The sequence below is a fragment of the Lissotriton helveticus genome, chromosome 3_1, assembly GCF_964261635.1.
Source record: "Lissotriton helveticus chromosome 3_1, aLisHel1.1, whole genome shotgun sequence".
Classification (NCBI taxonomy): Eukaryota; Metazoa; Chordata; class Amphibia; order Caudata; family Salamandridae; genus Lissotriton; species Lissotriton helveticus.
In genome coordinates, this window is record NC_136061.1 from 1,487,161,493 (window position 1) to 1,487,171,475 (window position 9,983).

Here is a 9,983-nt window from a genome sequence, read left to right on the forward strand (position 1 = left end):
TTTATTATTTAATTTGGCTGCCAATCCGGCTATATTCCACGACACTATTCTGACTACATCATCATCAGCTTCCCCAATTTTACCTCCCAGTCCTAAGACTTGTGCGGGATCGGTTTGCCCCTCATCTGCAGCCACGTTATCAATCAATATGTCATGAGGGCAAGTATGCTTTAAAGGGGAGACATACGCATTGCCATTATGGATTGGTTCTTCAATTATAGGGGACACCTTTTGTGAACCAACGGCATCATCATCTACTGTACCCCCTAAGAAAAGTCAGTCAACTCCCTCCATGCCCGCTAGAGCCGCAAAACGGTTGTAGGTGGGCAAGGAGTGATCAACCTGTTGGTAAAAGAATGGTCTAGATCTGCTTTCCTGCATTTGGAATGAAGGCCCAAACCCAACATTCTCATATCGAGGTAGGGGGCCAATGTGATTGCTCTGGTAATGAAACCGGGGCCTAAAGTTAGGTGCCGGAGCCACTGTTCCTCTAGGATAGAAGTAAGTCAAATCCCGTGCGGTAATTGATTTACTAACATTTTGGGGGAACCAATTTACAATGTGTCTGACTGCTCTGTCATCTCGAAAATTTATTATAACGATATCACCCATTATGTCCTTAGTTCTTTGACCCAGCCAGGGGAGACGCCTGACATTAAGAATTACCCCATTTATATTTGGTGGTAGTGGACAATTCTGTCTCAGCCAATATATGACTTTGTTTTTCAGCTGATGCTGATCTTCTCCACTACCCTCCTCTAAGACTGGCACTCCTGTAAGAACCACTACGTACGGAACTGCTTCCGGTGGCAGTTCTACTCTAGGCCTTTTGGGTGATAGGGCCCTAACAGGTTTTTTGTAGCCATTAGATTTAGGGTTTTTTCCTGGGAAATTCGATATTGCGCATTCCAGTACCTCCTTCTCTTTATTTTTACTATTTGACCCTACTATATTGAGGGGCAATGTTTTCGGAGGTTTTGGTTTAGGCAAATTAGTAGTTTTTAATCCATTTTGGGCAATAGTGATTGGGGGCAACACTGGGGTTGGGGACACTGATGTTGATTTAGATAAGTCCTTAATTGCCGCTTTAATTTCCCCAATAGCCTGTTCTAGAATCTCCAATTGATGGGTTAATCCTTTTAGCCTCTCTACTAATGGCAATGTGAGTGATTTCATTAATGATTCTATGCTGCCCATTAGATTAGTGCTAGATGGATCAATAGTTGGCATGGGTGTTGGATTAACTATTATGGGAGATGTGGGTACGTTAAGTGTGGAACTTTTAGTGTGCCCAAAATTATTATGAGTAGTCTTATTTTTCCGTGAGGGGTTCCCCCCCTTTCTTCTTCTTTTGGGCTGTGGGCCTTGGGCTCTGGGGTTTTTGAAAGTTTCCTTTAATTTATGGGATGAATCTACTCGTGGTGGCAGAGTATCAGGCAGGACTTCTACCTCTGGTGTCAAATTAAGGTGAAGAGCTGAACCATTTAGAATCAGATCATTGGTTGTGCCTAGTGGGGATGTTCTCTCTTGCAGGAGTAATGGGATACTATCATTAAGGGATGCCTCGCCGTCCTCATTTATAGAAGGGGTACTGTGGAGTGGTGAAATCACTAACTGTAGCGAACCCAAGGATGATCGCTTGTTCTTAATAAATTCAATAGAGCGACGTCTCTCAGCCCGTCGCTCTGCAAGAGCGATATCCTTATCTGTACCTGTGGCAACCTTAATTATATAGTTATCCAGTGTACGTTGGTTAGCTCCTACTGCTGGTGCTAGCTTATCCTTAATAGGAGACGACATCGTAAATTGCTGTTGGAACCTATTTGAACCACACTATTATTGCCAACCCAGACGGGTCAAATTTCAAACTTTACAAACAACCAAATTGACTATTTAAGTGAACCAGCTTACTACTACAATATGTGAGGAGTCTTTATCTCATATAAATCCTCAGGAAAAAGGGGGGGGGGGGGCCCAGCCCGGTCTCCTGCGGTCTCTGAGGGCTTCAGAGGGCCTGCCCTTGTCCCGGGCTTCTCCCGGCGATGCCCGCGTGCGTCCCGCGACGCGGGAGTACTCGCGGTCTTTTGTGCCCCACTGGGCGCGTGCTGCAGTGGGCGTGGTCCACGGGGCTTATGGGGAATGTAGTTTCCCCCGCTCGGCGGCCACTCGCGGTGTCCAGCAGCGGCGCGCGGCGGGGGGAAACCAAACAGCAAGCCAAAAGGTCCGGTCACTGGGCAGCCAAAAAGCGTGGTGAGTCTTGCCTCCAGCTAATTCAATAGAGCGAACAGGAACCCGCTCTGCCGCAGTACTCGCGGTCTTTTGTACCCCACTGGGCGCGTGCTGCAGTGGGCGTGGTCCAGGGGGCTTATGGGGAATGTAGTTTCCCCCGCTCGGCGGCCGCTCGCGGTGTCCAGCAGCGGCAGCGGGGGGAAACCAAACAGCAAGCCAAAGGGTCCGGCCACTGGGCAGCCAAAAAGCATGGTGAGTCTTGCCTCCAGATAATTCAATAGAGCGAACAGGAACCCGCTCTGCCGCAGTACTCGCGGTCTTTTGTGCCCCACTGGGCGCGTGCTGCAGTGGGCGTGGTCCACGGGGCTTATGGGGAATGTAGTTTCCCCCGCTCGGCGGCCGCTCGCAGTGTCCAGCAGCGGCGGCGGCGGGGGGAAACCAAACAGCAAGCCAAAGGGTCCGGCCACTGGGCAGCCATAAAGCGTGGTGAGTCTTGCCTCCAGCTAATTCAATAGGGCGAACAGGAACGCAAGTCAGTTGTCCACCAGTCAATGCATATGTTCGTGCCCTCTTCCTGTCCCGTCCCACGGCTACAGTCGTGTTTGAGCCACTGTGTGGGAGAGTGGTATTCTGTATTATCTGAAAGTGTGAAGCAAGAAACTTGCTCGGTGACACCTTATGTCCATTTTCTGCCAAGTGGTTCAATAGAGCAATAGTATCATCCCTATAAGCCTCCTCGGTCACTAAAGCAATCAGGAGGTCATCAATATATTGCACAAGCACTGAACTTTGTGGCAACACCAAGCTCTCAAGGTTCTTTTTCAGGATCTGGTTAAAGATGGATGGACTGTCAGTATACCCTTGTGGAATACAACACCATGTTAACACACGGTTCTCCAGCAGGAAAGCAAATAAAAATTAGCATGTCATGTGATGGGATCGAAAAGAACGCTTGGCACAAGTCAATCACAGTAAACCATTCAGCCTCACAAGGAATGTGGAATAGGATCACAGATGGATTTGATACCACAGACAATATGGACTCACAATCCAGTTAACGTTCCTCAAATCTTGAACAATCCATTTTTTGCTGCTCAGTTTCTGCAATCCCATTTTGGTTGAATTGCATGGAATTCCTATTATTTCTTTCAAGATGCCCCACGAGATGATGGACTCAATCACAGGTATAATCTCTGCCACAGTTTCTGGGGTCAGGTTGTAGTGAGGCGTTCTTGGAAATTCTGCATTTCACTTGATCTGCATGCAAACTGTCTCAACTCTTCAAATCAATCCCATCACTTCCCCTGTGAAGTCCCATAACACGGAAGAGACAGTGTCTCTCAAGTTCCGTGGCATGTCATCCACTGCTAGTACGGAAAACATGTCTACACAGTGGTTCTTATTGGCCAAATTGAATTCAATGTCATCATCCGTAGTCAGTAGTTCTATTCCCCCAGGCGTACAATAGATGGTACAATTTAGTTTACACAAGAGATCACGCCCTAAGAAACAGAATGGACTTAAATTGCACACCACAAACTGGTGTTGATCCTGGAAAGTTCCTATCTTCACTGGTATTTCTTCTGTCAATGGCTTTGTCATTTTTCTATTGGCAACTTCTACAATTTGGATCAATTGTCCTGAGAGGGGTAGGTTTGGGACTACCGAGGATCTCACAGTAGAAGAGGTAGCACCAGTATCAATCAAGACTGTAATGGGTTTACCTTCTACATTTGCCTCCACATACGGTCCGCTCTGGTCTACCTCTAAGACTGCTCCAAATATACAGTCTTCTTCCCCCCTCAGGCACCGTTATTGTGACAGATCCAGATCGAATCCATCCAGAGTTTCCATAAGGGGCATTTGGTGATACGCTTGATTACTCTGCTGAGTTCTCGGAGGTTGGGGTACTTGACTAGCTGATTCTGACCTCTCCCATTAAAGGATCTGGGTCTTGTGACTGTGTTTATAACATCAGGCACCTGTGCAATCTCTCCTTTCTGCAACTGATTTGCTGAATTTGTTCAACACTCGAGCTTCCAATGCCCGGTTTTGCGACAATAATGACAAGCAGTGGTTCTCTTTAACGTATTGTGGTCTACCCCTAGCTTGGGTCTGTACCCTTTCCTTTTCCCTGTCCGGCATTGTTCGGAACATTCTGAATCCGTCCTTGGTTGTTTGCCCTGATTTCGGCCTACGTTTCCCCCATTCATCTGCACCTGATCCATTCTGTTTGCATTTCTCATCTGAACCAGCATCAATGTGTCCTTCATTCTCCTGTGCTTGGAATCTACCTTCATCACTATAATATCTGACATACCGTAGAATTTCGTCCAATGATTTGTTCTGCCAGCAGATTGAATGCTGTTGAATCAAAACATAATCTCTGGTCTCAAGCCTAGCATAAATTTGGAGACAAACTGTCCCATATCTTTCGGATCAAGAGTATCTAACCCACTGTACTGCTTGAAGGATTGCAAGAGTCGTTCATAGTAAGCATGTACTGATTCCTTGGGCTCCTGGGTCGTTAGGTCTATCTTAACCCAATTGATATCTTGTGGAGCTATTTCAGACTGCAGTCTAGTAATTACCTGTTCAAACTTTTTCATAACGAAAGGCGAAAGACCATGAATTATGGGATCCCTATCTGGTTCAGTAGTAGGCAAATCAATAGCAATAATACAAGCAGACCATAAATCACTAGGAACCACAATGTCAAACAATGTATTCAGGTCAATCCACAACACCTTCAAAATCTTCACAAAGTGATCAACTTGCTTATATCATTCAGCGGGTTTCTTCCTCAGCCGAGGAAAATCATTTGTGAATGCTTCCAAATCACCTCTGCTCCAAGGCACATATCCACCGCTTGGTACCTCTTGCAATGGGTAAGCCTTGACTCCCTGTATCCCACCTCCAGGAGGCGGCATATCTCCCTTCACCTTCCCACCATTCTTTTTCTTTGGCCATCTTTCCTCCCATTCGTCAAGCATGCTCCATGCACGTATCCCTATGACCAGCTTCCGAATGTGCATTTTCAAACCTGTGACTCTTTTCTCTTCTAATTCCAGATCTCTGTGATTTAACTTGTGATTTCCCAGTAACATTTTCTTTTTGGACAAATACACCTCAAATTTTTGGGCCAATTCTGTCAATTTCTCATGTGCTCACCTCACTTTACGATTTACATCTTTTGCCAAAAACAATAGTTCATCCTGTTCATAAAATTCTATATTTTCCAAAGGAAAATTCCCACGGATTATTTCATCCACCTCCGCTTTTAACCTTACTACGTCTAACAATTTCCCTTTACTGCAGCCTTGATTGTGCCCTGACTCCACATACTACCAGAAATGGGTTGTTGCCATTCATTGTCACATTTCCCTCTAAGCTGACTCTTCCCCCAAACTCTGGCTGCTGTTGACTAGCATTTCCCACTAAACATAGGTCATACACAGAGACTACAGGTCTGATGGTGACCGGTAGCGTAAGGGCTTCCGGCAACAGCAAAGCGGTGTTGACGCCACTTAACTATGCACCTCCAAACACTGGTGTCCCTGTCCCTTCCGCTCCTGTTGAAATTCTTCCCACTACCCCTGCACTAGTGCCTGTCAGTGCTGTTACTAGTCTTTTCATACTCGCTGCATTTGCCAGTTCTCACCTTCCTTCTTCTGAGTGTGGATTGTAAGGTGGAGGACGCTCTGCTAAGAGTGTGTTTAACAAGCTGTCATCAGTGTCGCTTCCATCATTTCCATCCCCTCCGCCATTCCTATTCTGAGTATCTCCTGCTTTTACCAATAATGGGTACAATCTCTCTCCCTCAATAATGTCTACTCTCCATCTCTTTATTTGTGCATCCCATTGCACATCCTGAAATGCTTTCATTGCCTTTCTCATCTTCCCCTGACATCTTTCCCTGTTCTTTGCCTGAACTGCTTGCATCCAAGCATCTAATGCCTTAAACTATGTTGGTCTAGGTGGAGTTCGTAATAAAGACATCACTCTCCTCAACTGATAAAACACCTCTAATCGAAATGAACCATAACGTGGAAAAGCCAAATCTTCCTCTTTTTCAATAATTTTGTTCCACTTTTTAAGCCAAATTATAGTATGGAGTCCCACTTTTGTTGCCATGTAATGTGCTGGGGTATCCTCGGGTGGTGCTTTCTCACCCCCTCAAGTTACCACTCCCAGATCTTCCCTGCATAGATTGCGTAATACCTTAAAGCAGTGGTTCCCAAACTTTTTCTATCCCGGCTCCCTTGAGCTATTGGGCGTTGGCTGTGGCTCCCTATTATGTTAAATTTTTTTGGCAAGTAGGGGGATGTAAGCACAGCCTCAGGGGTACTTTCATTTTTCTCCCTGAAAAAAAATTGGATGAACCAGATGAAGGTATTAAAATCATGGAGTCTGTGAAAGTGTGTCAAAGGTAGGCTATGATGTGCGTGACAGGTCGCTGTAAGACCATTTAGGTAGTACTTGCATGTAGTCATTTGACTCACAAATGAGCTTTGAAGAACTATTGTTTTTACACCAGACTTTGCATGTATGTGTGCATGCGTGTTTGGTGCTCTGTCACTAACATATGTTGAATTATGCAACAAACTGCATTGATTACAAAGATGGAGGAAATATGGCATCCCGGCTGAACAGTGTGCTGGCGCAGGTTGTATGATGAAGCATGTGAAATTCTGGAAGAATGGAATGTAGTGGTGGTAATCACAAAAGGGATCCAATTTGAGGTGCCATGCAAATCCTACAGATAAATATGAAAGTCCAGACTTTACTAGTGTGGCTTTCTTGGGTACTAGAAATACTGCCAGTACGAGCACTGATAGTAGAACCACAGCTAGGAACGACAATATTGCCTAAAAACTATCCACGACCTTGCCACCCTCTTCTCACACTTTGAGATCATTAGATGAGCTAGCCACAATTAAAAAAAGTAACTTCTGCTGCTTTCCAGAGTAGCATGTGAAAACAGACCGTAGGAGGTGCACATGGAAACAGACCACAGAAACAAACTTTACAAAAGCAGATTACAAAACAGACTACCAACATTTCCATATTATGTTAACATCTCCCACAAAAAGGAATCCTTGCACCTCAAATGCATGTTGATTTTTCAGAGAAGCCAGTTTACGTACGGGCCAGGTCTTTGCAGAATTTATTTAGAAGACTCTGCAAAAGATTTTTGAACAGTTTACATTTTCACATTGGGCAAACACTGGTCTTTGCAGCTGTGCCTCACTATGGAAAGGTTGGTGTCCATAAAATAGGTTTCTGGAACATTAAGCATGCTGCGTGGAAGTGGGGGCCCAAATAAACAACTGTTTACCTTTTGAGGAATGCATGCAAGCGCATACATAACAGTATGTCACAAAAGCAGGAAAAAGCAAAAAGCATCAGCGTTTTTAATAGTTTGTGCTTGTGTTATTTTATTGCCGAAACTTCATAGAATTCTCAGCTCACAAAAGTACAGGTCAAGAGTGCATTGCTGAACACTGAAGGCTTCCGGTTCCCAATCTGTGTGGTGGGTGCACGGCGCCCCTGGCTACTTTTCACTGCGCACTGGGGTGCTACGGCGCACAGATTGGGAACCACTGCCTTACAGCATCAACTTTCACACAAACTCTGCCATGCATCATACAATCAACACATGCCTGCAATCTAACACACAACGCATCCCTATTCATACTCACTCCTCTGTTCAATGCTGTTCTCGCCGCTCCATAATCTCTGTCGGCCTCCGCCAGAGTCCGTCGTTCTCCGCACTCGATCATTGGGCTCTATTTTTGGGCTTTAGTGATCTATGTCTTTTCTAGAGTTTTCTAAATTCTCGCCTCACTTCATGATAACCATCCTACACTGCTACTAACTGAAGGAGCCAGGTCCCCCACTCTAGATCTACTATGGAACCCTAGGCCGATGTCTCTTATTCTCCGCATGAAAGTCTGAAGGGTAGGAAAATCGTAAGCCACTCAATCATTACAGTTCCGATGAACTATGACTCAGAAGAAACACTAATTCCCAATTAAGTTTAGATCGTTTTTTACAAAGCCAAGAACAGTTGGATATACAAACACCTCAAGACGAGTGAGTAAAAATACATTGGAACTAACAGAAAGCCAAACCTATCAGTGAAATTAAGGCGGTGCAACATGCACAGAATAACCTGTTCCAGAATCAGGACACAGGAAATGATGGCACCCACTTCTAGATTTCCCTTCATTGGAGGTTCTTAGGTGAAAAGCATAAGTCTATCCATACACTCCCACTAATGTGACATCCCTACTTAGCATTTCCCCACAGGCAAGTTCTGTATAGGGGTTAGCAGCACGTGAAGCCTTCCTAAGAACCCTCTTCATGCATAGATGGGTCAAGTAGCATAAAGCTACAAAGCTTGTGCTAAGATGCTCTCTCTCTCAAGGCAAGGCAAAAGTCCCCAAGGCACTGTCCTTAATTTCAATACATGAACTTGCATGTTTTATCCCAAAATGCATTGCGACATCTCACTAGCCAAGCAAGCCACCTCCTTGTAGGTAACTTTCCACACTGCAGCAATACTCCTATGGCCTTGGCTAGATGACCTTGATTCCCAGGCTCGCTCTGATGAGAAAGTACAACTGTTCTTTATTATCAGTATCGCTGTTCAATGTATCCTCTCCTCCCTAAGCCTAACTCCTAAAACAAAGACATTGTTCTAGCTAAGAAATATGAATTTCTGCTCCTGCAACAGAAATGAGATAAAGGACGAATTCCTTATGCACATGAAATCAACTAACGAGTCTAAGGCGAGAGCTTCCACTGGAAAACACAATTCAGGCCTACAAAATCGGTCAATGTAAGAAATGGCACATAGCCTTCTAGAAGTATACATATGGAATGAACATTTTACTGAGCACATCTAAGTTAACAAGGTTACATAAGAACACCAATTGTGTGAATACTCGCATGTACGATTTCTGCATGTTAATGTTTTTGTCTAATCATATGTAGTTGCAACATTGATTTCTTCACATTCACAGTGAAATATCCCAAACACTTCACTTTTCATGTTATTACAGTACACGTTCTAATAACCCAATGTTAACACCGCAAAGGATTATATGCGGGCAGGAGCTACCCATTAGTATAATGCATCCCTACAAATGAAAGAGCAAAATCTGCCCTCTATCAAGGCCTATCTCAACTGATATCAGAAGTTAAGCATTGTCAGGCTCGGTTACGGTTAGTACCTGGATGGGAGACCGCTTGGGAATGCCAAGAGCTTTGGATTTACATCTTTTTTTGGGGGGGGGGGGGATTGCGTGAAGTAGGTAGCATGTCTTACTTGCTATGGCCAGCACTGAAGTGGAATGTAACCAGCTAAGACCAAAAACATCAGTGTACTTCAGGCCTACGACTGTACCAGGCTGTAAGCACCTGATCTTGTCTAATCTCAGAAGTTAAGCGGTGTTGGGCCTGGTTAGTACCTGGATGGTAGAACGCCGGTGAATAACCCAGTGCTGTAGAATTTTCATCTTTTTTTTGCTTTGGGTGAAGTGGGTGGCATGTATTACTTGCTATGGCCAGCATATGGGTGGAATGAAATCAGCTAAGATCCCAAACAGCAGTGCACTTCCTCTCTATGACCATACTAACCTGTAATCATGCCTGGTCTCAAAAATTCAGCAGGGTTGGTCATGGTCAGTACTTGGGTGGGAGACCGACTGTGAATACCAGGTAAGGGCTGGCTTTTCATCTTTTTTGTT